Here is a 24,891-nt window from a genome sequence, read left to right as displayed (position 1 = left end):
CCAGAGCTCAAGCGCCAGCCCAAGCCTGAATGTCTACACTGCAATTTTGCAGCCCAAGCCCAGCAAGCCTGAGTCAGCTAACACAGGCCAGTCACAGGTGTTTAATTTCAGTGTAAACATACCTATATTTCTGCTGTAAAAGTTTCCCAGGCACCTATATTTCTTCCTCTGCTGCTTCACTTTAGACATCCAGATGCCTCTCTCACACCTAAGCCCTACTACAATCCACAAACCAGGGGAAGATAGGTGTTCCTCCATGTATCTTTCCCAAGACCCCAGTCCAGTGTGCAGCCTCTGAGTACCCCCAACTTCACACAAAACAGACATGGGGGTAAAGGGGCAAGTGCTCCCTCATAGCCCAGTGGCTAGGGTACCCGCCACAAATGAGGGAGACCCCAGTTCTTTTACTACCTCTGGCAGGTGAGAAGGGATTTCAGCTAGGGCTTTTTACTTCTCAGGTGAGTGCTCCAACTATGGAACAGCCTGAAGGGGGGCGAGGGGAAGAGATGCTCTAAATCTCTTTTGTTGAAGCTTTTTCACTTTAACTGAATAATTAAATCTTAATTGGCCATAGACAGTACGAGAGTCACTCAAAACTCCAGTGTAAAACCCTATTAAAAGTAGGCAGAGGGAGGAATTGAACTGGGGGATTGGCCTATTTTCTGGTGAGTGCCCTAACCATTAGGCTACAGGCTAGTAGAGAGGACTCCCTCCCAGCTATCACGTGTGGAGCTAAGCAAGCACCTAACTCCATCTCCCAAGAAACAGCTTAGGTGTCTAAGCCACCTGACTCTAGGAGAGGGGTTCCAGCTGTGAATCGCAAGTGGAGATAGGCACCCCGCTTTAGCCTGGACTTCAGCACCTAATTCCATGAGAGGAGTGGGCTTAGCAAGCACAAACACACCTCTCATTGGCATCTCCCATTGGCTAGCTGAGGCAGCTCCTCTCCTAGCATGCTGGTTTTGTAGCTCACAGTCCCACCCCCCTATCTTTCCCCATTCATTGTACAGGGAACCTAAGCTTTGTGGATTCTATTGTTATTCCAGTGATTTCTTAGACACCTACAAGTTCAGTGCTGTATCACCTAAATCGCTTTGGGGATCCATGCCTTGCTGTTTGGTGGTACAGGGAACAGCAAGGAGAGCATTCAACATTCTGTCTCTGAATAGGAGAAAGGACCATAGCTACATGCCCTAAGCACAAGGACTGTAGGGGAACCTAACCTGGAAGGAAGTCTATCTGTGGCTAATTAGGAAATTCCCCAGAACATTATAAGTGCGCTTAGAGAAGTTTGCTCTGTGCTGCTCTCTTGGTGTAGGAAGCAGGTTATGCTAGTTGACACCTCCCCCCCCCACTACAGGAAAGCTATATTTATGAGCACATTTGTTAATGCCACTGATAACATCTGATGAAGTGGGTTATAGCCCACAAAAGCTTATGCCCAAATCAATTTGTTAGTCTAAAGTGCTGCAAAGACTCCTTGTTGTTTTTGCTGATAACAGAGAGACGACTAAGAGGGGTTTGGGGGAGGGTTGGTGGTTGAGTGGGGAAAATGCTAAATATTTGGCTAGTAAATAGACATCATTCCACTTAAATAGAGTTTCTAGAATGTAGACAGCCTTCTGGTGGGCTACTCAGTTATTTCTTTGGCTAATTTAACTTAGAAGCCACACTGATAAAATCCTTTTGGGTTCCTAATTTAAAACTGCCAAAACCTGGCCCTGTTGCCTGCTTGGTGTGGGGCCCAGCCCTGCTCTGTGGCTATAGTGCGCCTAGCAGTCCCTGAAGGGGCCTCACTCACCCTGGCATTGCTCTGTGGCTGTCACAATCTGTCCCTTTTAGAGCAGGAGGGGTGCGGCGTCTGTAACTCCACTGTTAACTCTTGTGACTTTATCACAAAGTCTCGTGATATTTGGTGTTTTTCTTGAAGCCCCAGCTTACAGAGTCATGTAATTAGGAGACGATATCAGTTCTGATGGGGGCAGGGGGAAGTCTTGGAAAAAGCCTGAAAACTTGACCCCTATGAACTCTAAAGTCTCAAAACCAGCAGGCCCATAAAAAAAATCTAAATTGTATTTTTTTTTAAACTTATGATTTTTAGGTCAATGTAATCATGAAACTTGAAGGGTGGGGTTAACAATGCTCTAACTCTGCCCCACCTCTCAGCAAGAGGCTGTATGTGGACAGTGCTCCTGATTTGGGGAGTGGTGGCTAATCTCCAAAACTGGGTAACAGCCTCCTTTAAAAGGAGTTATGTGCTCCTTAATCTCCAATTACTCCAGCTGTCACCCAGGAAAGGGACAGAAATTATCAGGGTTTAAAAGGAATCACGAGAAGGGATGACATAAACACAAACTATGGCCCCGGCCCATAAAAGGAAACAAGACTATCTAGGGAAAGGACCACTCGTGTGGGGATCTGACTGCTGCTTATCTTTCTCTGCCATGGCAGCTTAACAGAGTTGCTGTAGTAACCCCAGGGGCATTGCATGGAGAAGAGGGAGTGAGTGACAGGCCACGCTGGCGTTGGGAGGAGCCAACACTCTTCTCTGAGGGATTCCAGCTGCTCTATCCCTCTCCCAAACAGTTCAGGATTAGTGAGGCTAATGTAGAGCTGGGTTATATGGTAGTAAATCCTCACAAAATTCTACTTGCCCATCCTGTCCAGATGGAATAATTTTTGTTTTACTGAGTGAGTGAAATATTAGTTTTTCACTACTATCATGGTACGGGTGGCTGGGTGTAGGGTGACCAGATGTCCCTATTTTATAGGGACAGTCCCGATATTTGGGGCTTTTTCTTCTATAGGCGCCTATTACTCCCCCACCCCCGTCCCGATTTTTCACACTTGCTGGGTGACTCCCTACTCTCATGAAATCACTGGCTAGGATTTAGCCCTCTGGCTGCAGGAAGTCTCTTGTTTGTCTTTGACTGGGTAGTGAAATGCTTGATTTTACCCGTTAGGTAGGGTTTAGGAAGTTGGGGGGCTGGTACCACACCACACTATGGTTTGTCTGATTACTGACAGGGTGGCCTATTATATGAAATGTTTTTCTAGGAGGCTAATGTCTACGTTACAAAAATATAACCACAACTGCAGTGATACTAATTAGCCTGCATAGGCAAAGGACTGAATGAACACGGAGGCTGAACTGTCCACTCACTGACTACTCATTCTGGGTCAGGACTGAGGTACATTGGCAAGGCCGTATGGTGAAACTTACACTGCAGCAACTCTGTTCTACCCATTCTGTGGATCAAATTGGCACCATTCACAACACTAAAAGTCACTCTAAAAACACTTCAAATATACTTTGTATATGCTTGCAAGTCAATATGCTCCTGAGTAAAATATGATCACTCTTGTACGAACATGTTGTCAGATAAATCAAAAGTAATTTTGTTTTCCACCCTAGTTATAAACTCCGGCACTCTGGGGATTATAACAGAAAGGTTGACAGACATTACTACTGCCAAACGAATGGCATCACTATAATATGATACTGATACAATAAGACTGAAACTTGGTAACAGTGTGACTTTCATGTATTAGAATGAGAATACTGTTACTGTCATGTACATCTAACTTAAAACACCAACAGCTAAACTGACAATTTCCACTTCATTTTTACGGAAAAGGTCCATGTAGCAAGGTGACAACTCACTAGCACGGCACCTCCTGCTGATCATCTTGGGAATTAGCTCTTCCAGCCCAGAGCACTCTCTGCAGGCCAGTGTCTCACCAGCCTTAGGGTCCCCTTGTCCTTCCTGGACCCCAGTGCCCCTTTACCTTGAGGTGCTGCCCCCTGGCAGTGCCCCCACATTCTGGGTCTCCCCTCCCCGGGCAACCCCCAACCCTCTATCCCCACCTTGCCTCAGTGGCTACTGCCAGTCAGCCATCTAGCCCCGGGTCACTGGGGCAGACTGCAGTCTGTAAACCACTCAACATCAGCAAGGGGGGTTAGGACCTGCTGCCTTTGCCTATTCCCAGGCTGTATCTCTGCAGCCCCAGTACCTTTGATAGGCCTTCAACAGGGCCTGCAGCCTGGGGGTTTACCAGGCTGGCGCTTCCCAGCTCCCTTTGCCCCTCCCCAGCACTGCTCCAGTTCAGGTACCTTTCTCTCAGGCAGCTAGCCCTTCTTCCTCCAGGGCTAGAGAGAAACTTTTCCTAGCTTCTGGCCCACAGCCCTCTTATAAGGGCCAGCTGGGTCCTGATTAAGCCAGCCACACCTGTGATCAGCTACATAGTCTGCTTCCCCTAGCTGTTCTTAATCCCTTTTCCCAGCCACAGCCCTCTCCAGGGCTGCTTTAACCCCTTCAGGGCCGGAGTGGGATGACCACCCCGCTACAGTCCACAAAAAATGCTTCACATGAGAAGAGGCACTGGTCTATTTATAGTCAAAACAGCTGGTTTTTACACTCCAGGTCATGGCCTCAGGACTGCTCCAACTCCTGTTTGTGCTTGAATAGTCTGTGTACAGAGTTACCTTGTGAAGTGCTGAAATGTGCAGCCTCTTTCCCAAACAGCGATATTGTTGCGTTATTTTTTTTCACTTTGTACAAACACCTTTTATATGAACACAGCTCTAATGCTGACCTTTTCCCATTTGGACAGGGTCTGTTGCATCTTTGGTAGGATCAGAGTTTCAGACCCTGTCTTGGCTTGCTTTGAAAAACAAAAAAAGTACAGAAGAATCTTTTCACCATCTAGTCCACAGCTGCTTTCCCCTCCATATACTTCCTGAAACACACATTAAACTAAACAAATCATACAATAAGCAAAGGCCTCCAGCTAAAGCTAGTTCATCCAGATAATATGCCAACTCATCATGTATATACTGATAAGCATGCTATAGGATTCTGCTCTAATCACCCAAACACCTAGCTACTGCAAACACATTTTCTATTACTTCTGCTTGTGTAGTTACCAATGTATAACATTGCAATGAACACCTTTCTATAGTCATTCTGCACCAAACACATGCTTTGAAATCCTTAGATGGAGTACACTGTAAAAGCAAAGCACTGTACACGGTTATTATTAAAATGCAGTATCTATGTTAATGTAAATGTACATTAATGTACTTTTAAAGAAAGTCTAAAACATTAATATAGTTGCATATGAACATTTAAAATATTTCCACTGTAAAGAAGATCTATAAAAATGCTGAAAACTAGGTCTGCCATTGCAATATTCACCTTTTCTTCATTCTCTTTATTTGTTCTCAAACATGAAACAGCTAATATATTAATTTTTAAAAGAATTTTATTAGTACATTAAAACATTTACTCTAACGAGGATTCACATCCAGAAACAATCTTAACTGAGGTTTCAGAGTAGCAGCCGTGTTAGTCTGTATACGCAAAAAGAAAAGGAGTACTTGTGGCACCTTAGAGACTAGCTTTTTCCACCAAATGCATCCGATGAAGTGAGCTGTAGCTCACGAAAGCTTATGCTCTAATAAATTTGTTAGTCTAAGGTGCCACAAGTACTCCTTTTCTTTTAATCTTAACTGAGAAGTTCCAAATTTCTGCACACTTAAATTTTCTTAATTGTAATGTTCTTTCATGGCTATTTTTACATGTTGGAAACAAATTAGCAAACATTTTGTGAGAAAGTATAAGATGTATATATAAATTTTCAGCTTAGTTTCATGGTTACTTATTTCTCTTTGAAGCAATTTCTTTCACTGTTGCCATTCTGAAACCTCTGTCCTGACACCAGTGTCATCCCTATGTTGTGAACCAACAGATATTAGAAGCTTTGCAGCTTAGCTTCTCAGTGGAGGAGACAGATTCTCAATAGATTCTAAATTTAACTTATTTTATTTACACACATACACCAGTCCTGGAAAAGAGGTGGTCAAACAGCATGCAGGGCAATCCCTTCCTTCAGAAATCTTAATCCAACATCAGTGCCCAGTTCCCGGGAAGCAACTTTGACTCAAGAATAGACTAATCAGAGACCAAAGAAGAGAACGAACTCTCATGCTGCTCACACAGCTTCTTCTCCAAGGACCACTGTCTATATATAGAACCCTGCACAATCTAAATTGAAAAATAATACAGCATGTCTTCCAAGTCTAAACATTCACCCACATATTAAGGAAAAAAACTTGGAAGACTGTAATACTGCCAATCAGTGATGCCTGCTATAACAAGATGTTATTAAATTCCATGGGCCAAATCCTGTCCTGAAATGAAATGGGATTGCATTGCATATGTTGGGAAAGAATTTGGCCCTGTTTGTGATGTATTTTTCACACACTGGACCAACCACACATGCATGAATTACTTGTTTTACATTAAGGGACACTAGAAGTCTAAATACTAAGATGGGTGAACTTGACTGTCTGGCTTTAACTGAGGATACTGATATAATAGGCATCATGGAAACTTGGTGGAATGAGGATAATCAATGGGACACAGTAATAAAAGGGTACAAAATACATAGGAATGACAGTAGATCACATGGTGGGGAAGTGGCACTATGTGTGAGAGAAAGAATAGGGTCAAATAAAGTAAAAATCTTAAATGAATCAAACTGTACCACAGGATCTCTACGGACAGAAAGTCCATGCTTGAACAATAACAGTATAGCAGTAGGAATATACTACTGACCATCTGACCAGCCTGGTGACAGGGACTGTGAAATGCTGAGATAGATTAGAGAGGCTACAAAGGCAGAAAACCTAATAATAAAGAGAAATTTCAACTACCCTCATATTGATTGGCTATGTGTCATTTCAGGAAGGGATGCATAGATAAAATTTCTCAACCAATTAATGACGGCTTTTGGAGCAGTTTTTCCTGAAATCTACAGGAAGAGAGACAATTCTTGATTTAGTCCTAAGTGGAGGATAGGATCTGTCCAAGAGGGGAATATAGCTGAACCACTTGGTAATAGCGACCATAATATAATTAAAATGTAACATCGGGGGGGGAGGGCGGGGAAGAGAGAGAGACAGATACCAAAGAAACCCACCACAGTAACATTTAACCTCAAAAAGGGGAACTACACAAAAATGAGGAAGCTAGTTAAACAAAACTTAAAAGGAAGGGTGAAATGCCTGCAAACTGCATGGAGACTACTTAAAATACAATAATAGAGGCTCAAATTAAATGTATACCCCAAATTAAAAAACAACTGTAAGACGACAAAAAAGTGCCATCAGGGCTAAACTGTTAAGAGGCAAGAAGAGATCCTTTAAAAACTGGAAGTCAATTACTAATGAGTAAAATACAGAAAGGAGCATAAATTCTCATAAATCAAGCATGATTAGGCAGCTGAAAAAAGAATTAGAAAAGCATCTACGAAAAGATACAGAAATGAACAGCAAAAATTTTTTTAAAATACTTCAGAAGTAGGAAGCCTGACAAGGACAATAAAGCCTCTGGACAATAAAGATGCTAAAGGAACACTCAAGGTCATTGAAGACAAGCTACATGAATTCTTTGCATCAGTTTTCACTGCAGAAGATGTGAGGGAGATCCCCACACCCAAGCCATTTTTTTTTGTGATAAATCTGAGGAACTGTCCCAGACTGAGGTGTCAGAGATGGTTTAGGTCCAAATTGATAAATTAAACTGTAATAAGTCACTAGGACAGATGGTATCACCCAAAGTTCTGAAAGAACTCAAATATGAAACTGAAGAACTAACTGCAGAATGTAATCTATCACTTAAATCAGCGTAGATACCAGATGACTGGAGGATAGCTAACATAAATCCAATTTTTAAAAAAGGTTCCAGAGGTGATCCTAACAATTACAGGCCAGTAAACCTAACTTCAGTACCAGGCAAATTGGTTGAAATGATGATAAAGAACAGAATTACCAGACACATAGATAAACATGATATGTTGGGAGAGAGTCAACACTGGTGAGGCATGATTTCCCTTAGCAAAAGCAATCTATTAGAATTCTTTGAGGGTGTCAACAAGCATGTGGACAAGGGTGATCCCGTTAATAATGACAGGTTTCAGAGTAGCAGCTGTGTTAGTCTGTATCTGCAAAAAGAACAGGAGTACTTGTGGCATCTTAGAGACTAACAAATTTACTAGAGCATAAGCTTTCATGGGCTACAGCCCACTTCATCGGATGCATGCAATGGAACATATAGTAAGCAGATAGATATATACATACAGAGAAGGTGGAAGTTGCCATACAAACTGTGAAAGGCTAATTAGTTAAGATGAGCTATTATCAGCAGGAGAAAAAAAAACTTTTGTAGTATAATCAAGATGGCCCATTTAGACAGTTGACAAGAAGGTGTGAGGATACTTAACATGGGGAAATAGATTCAATATGTGTAATGACCCAGCCACTCCCAGTCTCTATTCAAACCCAAGTTAATGGTATCTAGTTTACATATTAATTCAAGCTCAACAGTTTCTCACTGGAGTCTGTTTTTGAAGCTTTTCTGTTGCAAAATTGCCACCCTTAAATCTTTTACTGAGTGGCCGGAGTGGTTGAAGTGCTCTCCTACCGGTTTTGGAATGTTATGATTCCTGATGTCAGATTTGTGTCCATCTATTATTTTGTGTAGAGACTGTCCAGTTTGGCCAATGTACATGGCAGAGGGGCATTGCTGGCACATATCACATTGGTAGATGTGCATGAAAATGAGCCCCTGATGCCGTGGCTAACATGATTAGATCCTATGATGGTGTCACTTGAATAAATATGGGTGCCCACAATTTTTATTCAAGTGACACCATCATACAGAATTATGTACAAAATAACCTGCATTCAAAAATAAAACAATTTTAGAGCCTGCAAGTCCACTCAGTCCTAATTCTTGTTCAGCCAATCACTCGGACAAACAAGTTTGTTTACCTTTTCAGGAATAATGTTGCCTCCTTCTTGTTTACAATGTCACCTGAAAGTGAGAACAGGCATTCTCATCACACTGTTGTAGCTGGCTGTCAAGGTTCCTTCCCCACTCTGAACTCTAGGGTATAGATGTGGGGACCTGCATGAAAACCTCCTAAGCTTACTTTTACCAGCTTAGGTTAAAACTTCCCCAAGGTACAAACTATTTTACCTTTTGCCTTTGGACTTGATCGCTGCCACCACCAAACGTCTAACCGGTATTTTACTGGGAAAGAGCCCATTTGGAAAAGTCTTTCCCCCAAAAATCCTCCTTTACCTTTATCTTTCCTGGGGAAGGCTTGATAAAAATCCTCACCAATTTGCATAGGTGAACACAGACCCAAACCCTTGAATCTTAAGAACAATGAAAAAGCATTCAGATTCTTAAAAGAAGAATTTTAATAGAAGAAAAAAGAATCACCTCTGTAAAATCAGGATGGTAAATACCTTACAGGGCAACCAGATTCAAAACACAGAGAATCCCTCTAGGAAAAACCTTAAATTACAAAAAGACACAAAAACAGAAATCTACATTCCATTCAGCACAGCTTATTTTCTGAGCCATTTAAAAGAATCAGAATCTAACGCATATCTAGCTAGATTACTTACTAAGTACTAAGACTCCATTCTTGTTCTGTCCCCGGCAAAGGCATCACACAGACAGCCAGAGAGGCTTTGTTCGTCCCTTCCCCCAGCTTTTGAAAGTATCTTGTCTCCTCATTGGTCATTGTGGTCAGGTGCCAGCAAGGTTATCCTAGCTTCTTAACCGTTTACAGGTGAAAGGATTTTTCCTCTGGCCAGGAGCGATTTTAAAGGTGTATACCCTTCCCTTTATATTTATGATGCCCCCCTAAATCACAGAGAGGGTGAAACGCTGGCTGGGATTTCTTCCTGGAGTTCTAGAAAAAACAGAGTTAATAAGACACATGCACCTCTAAATACAATACCAAGTATATAAAGACTAACAATATTTTCCACATCTCAAGGACGATTTTAACCAGTTGATTCTGGGAAACTTTCACAGGAGAGTGCATCAGCCACTTTGTTAGAAGCTCCTGAGATGTGTTGGATGTCGAAATCAAAATCTTGGAGAGCTAAACTCCACTGAATAAGGTTTTTGTTATTTCCCGTGGCGGTATGAAGCCACTGTAGCGCACCATGGTCGGTTTGCAGGTGGAAATGCCATCCCCAAAGATATGGGCGTAGCTTTTCCAGAGTGTAGACAATGGCATAACATTCTTTTTCACTGACTGACCAGTTGCTTTCCCTCTCAGACAGCTTCTTGTTGAGAAACACTACAGGGTGGAATTCTTGATCTGGTCCTTCCGGCATTAAAACTGCTCCCACACCACACTCGGACGCATCGGTGGTTACTAGGAACCGTTTGTCAAAGTCTGGGGCCCTTAGCACAGGGTCAGAAATGAGTGTCGCTTTAAGCTGGTTAAAGGCCTTCTGACACTTTCTTTTTGGTTAGGTCTGTCAGTGGGGCGGCGATTTGGCTGTATTGCGGTACAAATCGCCTGTAATAACCGGCCAAGCCTAAGAAGGATTGAACCTGTTTCTTTGACCTTGGGACAGGCCACTTTTGGATAGCATCCACTTCGGCCTGTAGGGGGTTGATAGTTCCTTGACCCACTTGGTGTCCAAGGTAAGTCACTCTGTTTAGGCCTATTTGACACTTCTTAGCCTTAACAGTTAGTCCTGCCTCCCTTATACGCTCGAAGACTTTTTGTAGATGTTCCAGGTGTTCTGCCCAGGAATCCAAAAGTATGGCCGCATCATCAAGGTAGGCGACTGCATATTCCCCTAATCCCACTAGGAGACCATCAACTAGTTTTTGGAAGGGGGCGGGTGCATTCCGCAGCCCGAAAAGGAGTACATTAAATTCATACAGCCCGACATGTGGTGAAGGCTGACCTTTCTTTGGCAGATTCATCTAGAGGTACCTGCCAGTACCCCTTGGTTAAGTGCAAGGTAGAGATGAACTGGGCCCGTCCCAGTTTCTCTAATAGTTCATCTGTGTGTGGCACTGGATAGTTGTCTGGGCGAGTTACAGCATTTAGCTTACAGTAGTCACGCAAAAACGTATCTCCCTATCTGGTTTGGGAACTAGAACCATTGGAAATGCCCAGGCCCTGCCAGAGGGGCGGATTCCACGCATCTGTAACATATCCTGGATCTCCCATTCTATAGCAGTTTTAGCTTGAGGAGACACCCGGTAAGGTTGGAGCATTACCTGTGTCAATGGAGTGGTATGCCCGTTCAGTCAGTCCTGGAGTGGCTGAGAACGTCGGCACGTAGTTAGTGCACAGCTCCTGGATCTGCTGTCGCTACATACGCCCGAGGGTCATGGAGAGGTTCATCTCTTCTACGCCACCAGCACTTTTCCTTTCATAGTAGACACCCTCAGGCCACTCAGCGTCATCTCCTCCCTGGGCCGTAAACTGACGAACCTTTAATTCTCTGGATCAATTAGAAGAGCTGAGAGGCGGTGGGTTGCTCTGTGCCGCTGTCCAAGCTCTCTGGATGCTTTCATCTGCTTCCTGTTCGGTCTGGAAATGTTCCCTTGATGCTGGAGACATCAGTTCCTCTTTGGATTGTGGACCTATGCTTGGTCCCTCTGGAAGCCATGTAGGGGATGGGGCTGTTTCCGTTGTCTGTGAACTGCTCTCCACTAGTGCACTATGTTGGGGTTCAGGCTCCGGCTGAGCCTCTTGTGTAGGGTTATTGGCTGCTGCTGGTTCAGGTTCGCTGGGGCCCTCTGGTGTTGGGGTTGCAAGTACTGGATTTAGTGCTGGTAATGGGTCTGGTGTTAGTTGTTCCGCCGGTTCCAGTTCTGGCTCTGTCTGGGTCTCTGGGACTGGATCCACTACTGCTGTTGCAGACACTGACCTGGGGTCTGGGTCCATGACTTCTGACCGGGTCCTGGTAGAAGTTTCCGGAACAGAGCTAGGTGTGACAGCTTGTTTAGCCTGGCTGCGGGTGACCATTCCCACCCTCTTGGCTTGCCTTCACATGATTGGCCAAGTCTTCTCCCAACAGCATGGGGATGGGATAATTATCATAGACTGCAAAAGTCCACGTTCCTGACCAGCCCTTGTACTGGACAGGCAACTTGGCTGTAGGTAAATTGAAAGAGTTGGACTTGAAGGGTTGAATCATCACTTGGATCTCTGGGTTGATTAAACTGGGGTCTACTAAGGAAGCATGGATAGCTGATACTTGTGCTCCGGTGTCCCTCCATGCGGTGACCTTCTTCCCGCCCACTAACAGTTTCCCTCCACTCTGAGGGCGTCTGGGAGGTATCTGGGCCTGAGGACTTCTGGTGTGATTCCGGTGCAATGAACTGTATTCTGTTGGGGTTCTTGGGGCAGTTGGCCTTTACATGCCCCGGCTCATTACATTTAAAACATCGTCCAGCTGACGGGTCACTGGGGCGAGGGGGGTTGCTGGAGAACGGTGTGGCGGGACGATAAGGTGACTGGAGGGTTCCTTGGGGAGTAGCTGGGGCCTTGGGCTGCCCCCGGTAATAGGGGGTGGTCTGAGGTTGTCCGAGGTTGTCCCTTCTGATATCTGCTCCAACTGTGACCATTTTTTTCTTTTCTGCCACCTCCACCCATTTGAATCCAATCTCCCCCGCCTCGATTACAGTTTTCGGCTTCCCATCTAGGATGTATCTTTCTATTTCCTCATGAACACCCTCTAGGAACTGCTCCATTTGCATTAGGAAGGGCAAATCTTCTGGAGATTTAACACTTGCTGCTGATATCCAGGCATCCCAACGTTTCACAATGTGGTAGGCATGTTGGGTAAATGACACGTCTGGTTTCCACTTTAGGGCTTTGAACCGCCAACGGGAATGCTCAGGTGTTAGCCCCATTCTGACTCTCACCTTGGTTTTAAACAGTTCATACTGGTTCATGTGTTCCTTAGGCATTTCAGCCACCACCTCAGCTAAGGGTCCACTGAGCTGTGGCCTCAGCTCTCCCATGAATTGGTCTGTAGAGATGCTGTACCCAAGGCAGGCCCTTTCGAAGTTTTCTAAGAAGGCCTCAATATCATCGCCTGCCTTGTAGGTGGGGAACTTTCTGGGATGGGAAGGGGTACCTGGAGAAGGATTGCTAGGGTTTCTTGGTAGATTCTGCTGAGCCTTTGCCTTCTCCATCTCCAGTGCATGCTTCCTCTCTTTTTCCTTCTCCTCCATCTCCATCCATCTGAGTTCTACCTGTCTTTCATGTTCCTTTTGTTTTTCCTCAGCCTCAAATCTCGCTAATTCCAGCTTCTGTTGAACAGTGCAGTCTGTCATTCTAACCTCTATTTTTAACTAACTTTTCTCTTTTCCGAGAGTTAGAAAGAAAACAAAACAAACAAACAAAAACTTCGCTTGTAAAATTTTGCTGTGCTGTCTGGATACCTATGTTCTCTGATAGTGATTGTCAGCCTACAGAAAAATCCTTTAAAAAAAAATCCTAATACCTTTGTCTCCAGGCAAATAGACAGAAAACCCCTCTAGTTGCCCTTAGGGAAAAAAAAACTTCAGCTCTGTGAAGACTTGTGAATTTCCCTGCAGGAAGTTAACTATCCAACCTTTAGGTAGAGAAAACTCCAGCTCACAAAAGAGCTTTTTTCTCTGCTCTGGCCCCAAAGCAGAGAGAAAAAAAAAAAACTCTAACTGCTTTCAGTTTAAAACCTGCTTTCCAGCAGCCCAAAGGAAAAAAAAAATGTCCTTTTCAAATCTGTGCTTCCGATTCAAAAAAATCTCAAACTGATCTCAAAGTGATTTCAAGTTAATCCCACCGCTCTGCCATCAAGGTTCCTTCCCCACTCTGAACTCTCGGGTAGAGATGTGGGGGCCTGCATGAAAACCTCCTAAGCTTACTTTTACCAGCTTAGGTTAAAACTTCCCCAAGGTACAAACTATTTTACCTTTTGCCTTTGGACTTGATCGCTGCCACCATCAAACGTCTAACCGGTATTTTACTTGGAAAGAGCCCATTTGGAAAAGTCTTTCCCCCAAAAATCCTCCTTTACCTTTATCTTTCCTGGGGAAGGCTTAATAAAAATCCTCACCAATTTGCATAGGTGAACACAGACCCAAACCCTTGGATCTTAAGAACAATGAAAAAGCATTCAGATTTTTAAAAGAAGAATTTTAATTAAAGAAAAAGTAAAAGAATCACCTCTGTAAAATCAGGATGGTAAATATCTTACAGGGTAATGAGATTCAAAACAGAGAATCCCTCTAGGCAAAACCTTAAGTTACAAAAAGACACAAAAACAGGAATCTACATTCCATTCAGCACAGCTTATTTTCTCAGCCATTTAAAGGAATCAGAATCTAACACATATCTAGCTAGATTACTTACTAAGTTCTAAGACTCCATTCTTGTTCTGTCCCCGGAAAAGGCATCACACAGACAGCCAGAGAGGCTTTGTTTCTCCCTCCCCCCAGCTTTTGAAAGTATCTTGTCTCCTCATTCGTCATTTTGATCAGGTGCCAGCGAGGTTATCCTAGCTTCTTAACCCTTTACAGGTGAAAGGGTTTTTCCTCTGGCCTGGAGGGATTTTAAAGGTGTTTACCCTGCCCTTTATATTTATGACACTGGCATTGCAAAATATTTACGTGCCAGACGCCAGATGTCCCCTCATGCTTCAATCACCATCCAAGGGACATGCATCCATGCTGATGATGGGTTCTGCTCAATAACAATCCAAAGCAGTGCAGACTGACACATGTTCATTTTCATTATCTGAGTCAGATGCCACCAGCAGAAGACTGATTTTCTTTTTTGGTGGTTTGGGTTTTGTAGTTTCTGCATTGGAGTGTTGCTCTTTTAAGACTTCTGAAAGCATACTCCACACCTCATCCCTCTCAGATTTTGGAAGGCACTTCAGATTCTTAAACCTTGAGTCGAGTGCTGTAGCTTTCTTTAGAAATCTCACATTGGTACTATGACGGGGTTGGACTCACCACCGCAGCGCTTCCTGCTCTTCACTTTGGGAATTAGCTCAGTTCATGCGGAGCGCCCTCTGCCAATGGTGTCCTGTCCGTCTCTCGCCCTGTACTGGCATCTCGACCCGCGTTGCTCCCAGCTTGCGGTGTCCTCTTCAGGGCACTGCCCTCCGACCGTGCCCACTGCTCTGGTCTCACTCCCTTCCGGGGGCTTGGTGTTATCAGCAGTCCTTCTCTTCACCCCAAAGTCTAATTCCTTTTGACAGGGGTCTGGTGCAGTCTGTGATGGCCACTCCAAACGGCCAAGTGGAAGTGCAAAGGGGAAGGGGGGGACCCAGCCCCACCCTCTACTCTGGGTCCTGATCCAGGGACCCTTTGGCGGCAGCCTTCCAGCCTGCCCTCATTCTCTCCCTTTGTCCGTCTCTCTCCCGGGGCTGTTTCTCCTTCGGCCTCTTTGCACCAGCTAGGCCCTTTTTCTCAGGGCCCGCAGCCTGGCAGGTACTAGGGGGCGTTCCCTCCCCCACCCCGCCTGCATAGTGCTGTGCTGTCCCTGGTGCTAGTTTCCTCATGCAGGAAACAGACCTTCACCCTCTGAAGGCCTGGGAGAGACTGCCTGCTCCCTTCCTGGGCACCTATATAGGGGCTAGCCTAGCCCTGATTGACTGGCTGTAATACTGGCCGTGATTGGCTCTCTAACAGGCCCTCCCTGATCGGCTGCGCAAGGCGGCAGCTGCTCTGGCCTGCTGTAGCCCTATCTGGCATGGGGGTGGGGCACTGCCCCACCACAGTACCTTCCTTGCGTTTTGTGAAATCTGCAGTGAAAGTGTTCTTAAAATGAACAACATGTGCTGGGTCATTATCTGAGACTGCTATAACACGATACATATGGCAGAATGTGGGTAAAACAAGCAGGAGACCTACAATTCTCCCCCAAGGAGTTCAATCACAAATTTAATGAATGCATTAATTTTTTAACACACATCATCAGCATGGAAGCATGTCCTCTGGAATGGTGGCCGAAGCATGAAGAGGGATACGAATGTTTAGCATATCTGGCACGTAAATATCTTGCAATGCCGGCTACAGAAGTGCCATGCAAATGCCTGTTCTCACTTTCTGGTGACACTGTAAATAAGAAGAGGGCAGTATTATCTCCTGTAAATGTAAACAAACTTGTTTGTCTTAGCGATTGGCTGAACAAGAAGTAGGACTGAATGGATTGTAGGCTCTGAAGTTTTACAGTGTTGTTTTTGAGTGCAGTTATGTAAAAAATAAAAAAAATCTACATTTAAAAGTTTCACTTTCATGACAGAGATTGCACTACAGTACTTGTACGAGGCAAACTGAAATATACTATTTCTTTTGTTTATCATTTTTACAGTGCAAATATTGTTAATAAAAATATACACTTTGATTTCAATTACAACACAGAATACAATATATATGAAAATGTAGAAAAAATCAAAAATATTTAATAAATTTCAATTAGTATTCTATTGTTTAACAGTGCGATTAAAACTGTGATCATGATAAATTTTTTAATTGCGATTACTTTTTTTGAGTTAATTGCATGAGTTAACTGTGATTGACAGCCCTATTGTTTACCTCTTCACAGAACACAAGAACTAGGTGTCACTCGATGAAATTAATAGGCAGAAAGTTTAAAAAAAAAAACAAAAGGAAATACTTCTCCACACAGTGCACAGTCAACCTGCGTAACTCATTGCCACGGGATGTTGTGAAGGCCAAAAGTACAACTGAGTTCAAAGAAGAAAGACTGATAAGTTCATGGAGGATAGGTCCATCAATCGATATTAGCCAAAATGGTCAGGGATGCAACCCTGTGCTCCAGGTGTCTCCAAAACGTCCAGTCCCAGCTTCTGGCAGTTGGAGAACAGGGAATGGATCACTCAGAATTGCCCTGTTCTGTTCATTCCTTATGAAGTATCTGGCACTGGCCACTATCAGAAGACAGGTTACTGGGCTAGGTGGACCATTGGTCTGACTCAGTATGGCCATTCTTATGTTCTTCTGAACCAATAAAACAGGAAATAAGAAAAATAAAATCTGAAAGAGAGAGCAAAGTAGGTTTCTCCTCTGCTACATTCTAGCTTCACAAAATGGCAGCTGCCTCTACAGACAACAGACTCCTAGGAATTTAAAGGTGTAAGATGTAAATAATAGAACTATAATAGTTTCACATGCATGTGAAAGATGGCTCTATGGAAAACCATAAAAAGCTGTGTCAGACCCACCCCCAGATTTCTCCCAAGGCTGTGGGAAGCTCTGCAAATTCTCCCCTCCTCTCCCCCGATCCTCACGCTTCCTGCACACATTGCTCCTCAGCTGCAGGGGGAGGGATTGCTGTACAGGGAACTTCTCCCCCATCCACCCAACCTCCGTACATCCAGACCCCCCTGCCAAGCCTCACCCGCCACGCACACACAGAACCCCCCCCGACAAGCCCCAATCTCCCTGCATCTGGACCATCCCGACAAGTCACCCGCACCTGGATCCCCACCCTATTGAGCCCCAGCCAGCTACACATGGATCCCCACCCCATGCAGCCCCACTCCCCCAGCATCTGGAACCCACAGTGAGCCGCCCCCACATCCAGACCGCCCTGCCGAGCTCCTTCCCCCAAACATCCAGACCCCCCCGTCCCGCTGAGCCCCAACCACCTTCACCTGGACACTCCTGCAGAGTTCCATTAACATTGCATTCAGAACCCCCCTCCGCACCCAGATCCCCCACTGAGCCACCCATACCCAGATTGCCCCACACAGAGCCCTCTCAACCCACACCTGGATCCCCCCACACGAAGCCCCTCCACACATGGATCCTGCATTGCTGAGCCTGCCTGCCCACACCTAGTGCACCTGGCATGGAGGTTCAGGGCCCTGGGGCATTTCTAGGGCATGCCCAGTCTTTGCGCTGTATCAGGGTTGGGTGCAGCTTCACCACTGAGTCCATATCCTGGGAGGTGCGGGGGGAGAGTTGCACAGTGATCTTCCACCTCTGTCTCCACATTTATTTGACAAATAAAATTTGCAGAATTTTAAAATACTGAATCCAGAATTTTTAGTATTTTGGCGCAGAATGCTCTCAGGAGTATCATGAGAAGGGTCTCTGAAAAGGGATGGGAGAGTGGTGTGGGAGGGAGGTGTGCATGAAAATTGAAGGGCATAACCGACTATTAACGTACCCAGGACCCAAACGGTCCAATATTATATATATGACCTCACTGGCTGAAGGCCAATAGGTGGTCCAAAAAAAAAAAAAAAAAAAAAAAAGGGGGGGGGGGGGGGACGGATCCGGAGCCGAGACTGGTATAATGCCTTCAGGTGTACCTTCAAAAGGCCTGCATGGCCTCTCCGAAATATCTATGAGAGCCGGAGTGTGAGGCTAAGGTTGAAGAAAGGGGTTGTTGTCATTTGTAACCATTCCCCTTTCTTTTGTAGGGCTCCTGCCTGGGAGGTGCCAAGAACCTGGGAGGCTGCTGGGGTCTGAAGTGCTTCCTGGAGGCTGGCAGCGTGTAAAGGCCTAAGGAACGAAGGGTGGCCCTCGAGTCCTTCAAGGACTGCTCAGAAAACAGCATGGAGCCTCCAAATTATGTCCTGGATGGACTGCTGAACCTCATGAGGAAGGCCAGATGATTGAAGCCATGAACAGCGCCTCATGGTGACTGCTGATGCCATAGTCCTGGCTGCCAAGTTGGCCGCATCCAGAGCCACCTGAAGGGAGGTCCTGACCATAGTCTTACCATCCCTAAGACGGCTGCAAATTCCTGCCTTGATTTCTGTGGGAGTCTTTACATTTGGACAGCAAGTCCCACAGATTAAAATCATATCTCCCCCAGCAAAGCCTGCTGGCTGGAGATACATATTTGGAGACTGCCCATCAAATAAACTTCCGATCCAAAAAGGTCCAATCTCTTAGCTTCTTTATTTTTGGGGTAGCACTTGACTGTCCCTGTCTGTCCCACTCATTTGCCACATACACTACCAAGGATCCCCAGGAGTGCGAGTAAAGGTAGTCAAACCCGTTTGCTGGGACATAGTATTTCTTCTCTGCCCTCTTTGAGGTGAGGGGTAGAAAAGAAGGGGTCTGCCACAATGTCTTAACGTGCCCCAAACACTGCTTTGTTTATAGGTAAGGCCACTGTGGAGGGGCAGCAGTAGCCAGGATGTCAATCAGGCTGTGCGCCGACTCCTTAAGCTTCTCCACCTCCAGACCCAAGTTTGTTGTGACCCTTTCCAGGAGGTCCTGGTAGGCCCTGAAGTTGTCTTGAGGGAGCAGAGTACTAGGGCCTGCAACCGCCTCATCTAGGAGGAGGAGGCCAGTGATGGGGGAGTGGCTTCCTCCTCTTCTCTGCTATCATTACGTCCATTGTGACCATCTCCTGGACATCGGCAGAAGTTGGGGTCCAGTGTCGGATGGGAAAAGGCAGAAATCCACCTTCCCGATACCACTGTGTATGAGCGGTGGGAAGGGGGGTCCAGTACTGGGAGAAACCCCCAGGGGTTCCAGTACTGCCACTGCATCGGCCAGTGGCCCGGTGGCCAGGCGATGACGGGAAGGCCAGTATCAACGTTCCGAGGTCCGGAGGCTGGGTACTGGTAGGTCTTGGATGGAGTGAAGGATTTCCTCTCGGATTCCGAAGAAGATTCTTCCCTGGGAGACCATGATGATGCAGTACCCACTTCTGCCACCAAGTGGTACCGAGAGATTGGGGACCAATGTCAAGATGAAAAGCAGTACTTGTGGCACCTTAGAGACTAACAAATTTACTAGAGCATAAGCTTTCGTGAGCTACAGCTCACTTCATCGGATGGCAACTAATGCATTGCTAGCATCGAGGGCTTGCCTCTGGACGGTGCCGCTGTGGTCGTTACCGGGATGGAGCTTGCCAGACCTTGTTCCCTTCTGATCCCGGTCACCTTAGCCAGCAGGGGTCCTTGAGGGGTCAGCAAGATCATGAGGGACAGTAGGTCCTTTGCCACCTAAAAGGTCTCCAGTGTCAAGGGGGTCAGCAAATGTCTGGCCCCACAGCTGCTCCCGGGAGTTGGTGGTGGGTCCTGTACCAGAGTCAGCACTCTAGCAGGAGTCTGCAGCACCATCAGTGGTTCTGGGGAGGACAAGTGGCCCAACATGGGTCTCACTACACCAGTCCCTCCCCACTTGTCTCTCTTCATCACCAGAGAACATTCTCTCTCAGTGCACTGTTTCTTATGTTTCTTCTTCGGTACTGGAGATGGAGAACAGTGCCGGGAAGAACACAGTGCCAGGGGAGAGCTCCAAATGGATGCCCAAGTACTCAGCACCAATTCAGAGTGGCTCAGCTCCAAGATTGATCCAAGACCGCCTCCATAAGAATGGCTTTCAGTCAAATATTCCTGTCCTTTCTGGTGTGGGGTTTGAAGTCCCTGAAGATCTAGCATTTCTCTTTGACATGAGACTCTTCCCAGACACTTTAGACAGCTAGGGTGCAGGTCACTAACTGGCATCAGCTTGCCCCCAAGAGGCATACGGCTTGAAGCCCAGGGCATGACCAACCCATGGGGCAAAAAGTCCCTTAATGACAGGGACATTCATTAACACTACTATATACGCTAACTCTGGAAACTATACTGAATATGAACAGAGAAAGTCCAACCACTGAGAAAGAAACCTTGCCACAGCAAGAACTATCGTTCCACAATCATCACGGTCAGGCAGTAAGAAGGAACTGAGAAGATGTGGGGCCAGTTGACCCCCCGATACTGGCACGCATGCACATGGCTCCAGAGGGCGCTAGAGCCAGTCCTACAGATACCACTGAGGGAAAAATCTCCAGCAACTGTGCATGCGGCATGCACACACCTATCATGGAATGGACATGAGCAAGCACTCGAAGAAGAATAATTAACACACTGTATATTGTTACTTATCTAAGTAAAAATGCCCCAGTTATTAATAAAGGTGCCTTGGTCCCTACTTTGCTGGTCTAAAACACACAGTTGACTGGTGGGATTTTAAACAAATTTAGTTAAATTGTTGCAGTTTTGTGTGTCAATACTTTAAGCAATTTAAATCTGAATTACAATTTACAGGTGCAAGCTAAACCAATATAACTAGTTTTAAACAGATGTGTGTCCACACAGTTTTGAACCAGTGTAACTAAACTGATAAATTAAATCACTGCAAGTTTGCGTATAGACAAGTTTGAAGCATACTCATCCTAAAGATGGAGCTTTCAAAACAAAACCAAGAAAAAATTCAGGAATTTCAACTCCCTTCGCTATGCAAACAAGTTGGGTCAGGTCCTCAGGCCCTCGTCCAGATGTTTTTTGCTCTACTGCTCAGACAGTGCAAAGTAGCTGCAAAGTTGCCATAATGTGGCAACTGGAGACTCTTCTGGTGTAGGGGAATCTCCAGCAAATGTAAAATTGGCATAGGCAGTGCCATCTGGCCCTCTGACCACCTGTCAGGGGTTACTATTGGCTGCCCCCAGGCTTTGCTAAATTACAGCATAGACTGAAACAGTCTCAGAGCCAGTCCCAGGATTGGAAGAGCAGAAAGGTGTCCGAGAGCCAACTTTTCAAATCCTCCCTCTCCAGTCCTATGTCAGTTCTGAGCATAGCTCTGCCAGATCCCAGGATCTAGCCCTGAGGTTTGTAAGATCAGTCTAATCATCATACATCTCAACAAAGACTTCAAAAATCTTTTTCTTCTCTTCTTTACTTTCTCACCCTTTCCAAAGCCATAACAAAATGTTTGGCTCCTCTTTGACTGCAGACTGCCAAGTTCTATAAACTGACCAAAAGGCTGGCAATCAGAATGCAGAAGTCTAGTTATGATATCTATAGCTTAATGTCTATTTTTATATATAAAGTTAGCATGAACATTTGAAAATATGTTTTTTACTATACTGCATTTTTTTTAAAAAGAGTAATTATCTAAATTCCCTTTAAAAATTCAGACTCTCCCTCAGGTAATTTATAGCACATGAAACAGACTTTAAAATATACTTTCTCCCGACACCATGAGATTTGCAAGTCAGCATGCTGCACATAAAAGAGTAGAATAAATTAGTCTGTTCTTATCCTACTGCTTTTGGTTATTTCTCTCAGCTGACAGAGACCTGCCAAGCTCCTGGTGTTTCACTAGTGCTATGGTGCTGCTCACTTATTGTTCTAAAGGCAACATTCTTAAAATCTATTTAGCAGTATGTCTTTTAAAAATAGGGGCACAAAATCTAGTGTTGGGTTCAGGATAATTATAGAAGATACAGATGGTGTAAGTATCCTCTTACACAGTGTTTCTGATTGTATGACAAAGAGAAAACTTATACTTTACCTACATTTGGCTTAAGAAAACTTCCCTAGTGGGCTATTCCTATTGCAATTTAGAACTATAGTAAATACCCAATATAGACAAATTTGGCTAAGCTGGCAAAGGAAGATGTAATTACACTTGCCTGTGCCAGCTAAACTCATTATGCCTGAATGATATTCAACCTTCTTTAGAGGGAAATTAATGTTTCTACCTCTGTCAGGTTTCTGCCAGGGTAACAATTTCATTGTGCACTGGTGCCTTAGACACTTTACTGCTTACATCTTCTCTAGAAAGCCGCTCCATTAGCTGACTCTCCTGGCATGCTGCGTATCCCTTTCCTGGCAATGCCACCGCTTTTTGTGTTGTATCAGTCCCTGCAACTATGCCATGCCCCAAGAGTTGCATTACAGCAAAACCAATAAGAAAAGGAGTACTTGTGGCACCTTAGAGACTAACAAATTTATTAGAGCATAAGCTTTCGTGAGCTACAGCTCACTTCATCGGATGCATTTGGTGGAAAAAACAGAGGAGAGATTTATATACACACACACAGAGAACATGAAACAATGGGTTTATCATACACACTGTAAGGAGAGTGATCACTTAAAATAAGCCATCACCAACAGCAGGGGGGGGAAGGAGGAAAACCTTTCATGGTGACAAGCAAGGTAGGCTATTTCCAGCAGTTAACATGAATATCTGAGGAACAGTGGGGGGTGGGGTGGGGGGGAGAAATAACATGGGGAAATAGTTTTACTTTGTGTAATGACTCATCCATTCCCAGTCTCTATTCAAGCCTAAGTTAATTGTATCCAGTTTGCAAATTAATTCCAATTCAGCAGTCTCTCGTTGGAGTCTGTTTTTGAAGCTTTTTTGTTGAAGTATAGCCACTCTTAGGTCTGTGATCGAGTGACCAGAGAGATTGAAGTGTTCTCCAACTGGTTTTTGAATGTTATAATTCTTGACGTCTGATTTGTGTCCATTCATTCTTTCACGTAGAGACTGTCCAGTTTGGCCAATGTACATGGCAGAGGGGCATTGCTGGCACATGATGGCATATATCACATTGGTAGATGCGCAGGTGAACGAGCCTCTGATAGTGTGGCTGATGTGATTAGGCCCTATGATGGTATCCCCTGAATAGATATGTGGACAGAGTTGGCAACGGGCTTTGTTGCAAGGATAGGTTCCTGGGTTAGTGGTTCTGTTGTGTGGTGTGTGGTTGCTGGTGAGTATTTGCTTCAGATTGGGGGGCTGTCTGTAAGCAAGGACTGGTCTGTCTCCCAAGATCTGAGAGAGCGATGGCTCGTCCTTCAGGATAGGTTGTAGATCCTTGATGATGCGTTGGAGAGGTTTTAGTTGGGGGCTGAAGGTGATGGCTAGTGGCGTTCTGTTGTTTTCTTTGTTGGGCCTGTCCTGTAGTAGGTGACTTCTGGGTACTCTTCTGGCTCTGTCAATCTGTTTCTTCACTTCAGCAGGTGGGTATTGTAGTTGTAGGAATGCATGATAGAGATCTTGTAGGTGTTTGTCTCTGTCTGAGGGGTTGGAGCAAATGCGGTTATATCGTAGTGCTTGGCTGTAGACAATGGATCGAGTGGTATGATCTGGATGAAAGCTAGAGGCATGTAGGTAGGAATAGCGGTCAGTAGGTTTCCGATATAGGGTGGTGTTTATGTGACCATCGCTTATTAGCACCGTAGTGTCCAGGAAGTGGATCTCTTCTGTGGACTGGTCCAGGCTGAGGTTGATGGTGGGATGGAAATTGTTGAAATCATGGTGGAATTCCTCAAGAGCTTCTTTTCCATGGGTCCAGATGATAAAGATGTCATCAATGTAGCGCAAGTAGAGTAGGGGCATTAGGGGACGAGAGCTGAGGAAGCGTTGTTCTAAGTCAGCCATAAAAATGTTGGCATACTGTGGGGCCATGCGGGTACCCATCGCAGTGCCGCTGATTTGAAGGTATACATTGTCACCAAATGTGAAATAGTTATGGGTCAGGACAAAGTCACAAAGTTCTGCCACCAGGTTAGCCGTGACAGTATCGGGGATACTGTTCCTGACGGCTTGTAGTCCATCTTTGTGTGGAATGTTGGTGTAGAGGGCTTCTACATCCATAGTGGCTAGGATGGTGTTTTTAGGAAGATCACCAATGGACTGTAGTTTCCTCAGGAAATCGGTGGTGTCTCGAAGATAGCTGGGAGTGCTGGTAACGAAGGGCCTGAGGAGTGAGTCTACGTAGCCAGACAATCCTGCTGTCAGGGTGCCAATGCCTGAGATGATGGGGCGTCCAGGATTTCCAGGTTTATGGATCTTGGGTAGCAGATAGAATACCCCAGGTCGGGGCTCGAGGGGTGTGTCTGTGCGGATTTGTTCTTGTGTTTTTTCAGGGAGTTTCTTGAGCAAATGCTGTAGTTTCTTTTGGTAACTCTCAGAGGGATCAGAGGGTAATGGCTTGTAGAAAGTGGTGTTGGAGAGCTGCCTAGTAGCCTCTTGTTCATACTCCGACCTATTCATGATGACGACAGCACCTCCTTTGTCAGCCTTATGATGATTTGATTCCACACAAAGATGGACTACAAGCCGTCAGGAACAGTATCCCCGATACTGTCACGGCTAACCTGGTGGCAGAACTTTGTGACTTTGTCCTGACCCATAACTATTTCACATTTGGTGACAATGTATACCTTCAAATCAGCAGCACTGCGATGGGTACCCGCATGGCCCCACAGTATGCCAACATTTTTATGGC

General features: G+C 45.2%; 1 protein-coding gene across 8 annotated transcripts in view; it reads right to left on the bottom strand.

The window, feature by feature from the left end:
- The window catches only part of LOC119854037 (polyamine-modulated factor 1-binding protein 1-like), a 108,807-nt gene that overhangs the window by 58,186 nt on the left and 25,730 nt on the right, over positions 1 to 24,891 (bottom strand). The window contains exon 1 of one of the 8 annotated variants that reach the window (XM_043511981.1): positions 4,115 to 4,166. The exons of the other annotated variants lie outside the window; for them this stretch is intronic. The gene's annotated coding sequence lies outside the window, so the exon portion shown is untranslated. Of the gene's footprint in view, positions 1 to 4,114; positions 4,167 to 24,891 lie in introns of those variants that run through there. 8 annotated transcript variants of the gene reach the window in all.

The sequence above is a fragment of the Dermochelys coriacea genome, chromosome 3 (genome assembly GCF_009764565.3).
Source record: "Dermochelys coriacea isolate rDerCor1 chromosome 3, rDerCor1.pri.v4, whole genome shotgun sequence".
Taxonomy (NCBI): Eukaryota; Metazoa; Chordata; order Testudines; family Dermochelyidae; genus Dermochelys; species Dermochelys coriacea.
Note: the sequence above shows the minus strand (reverse complement) of the source record. Positions and strands in the feature narration are given on the sequence as shown.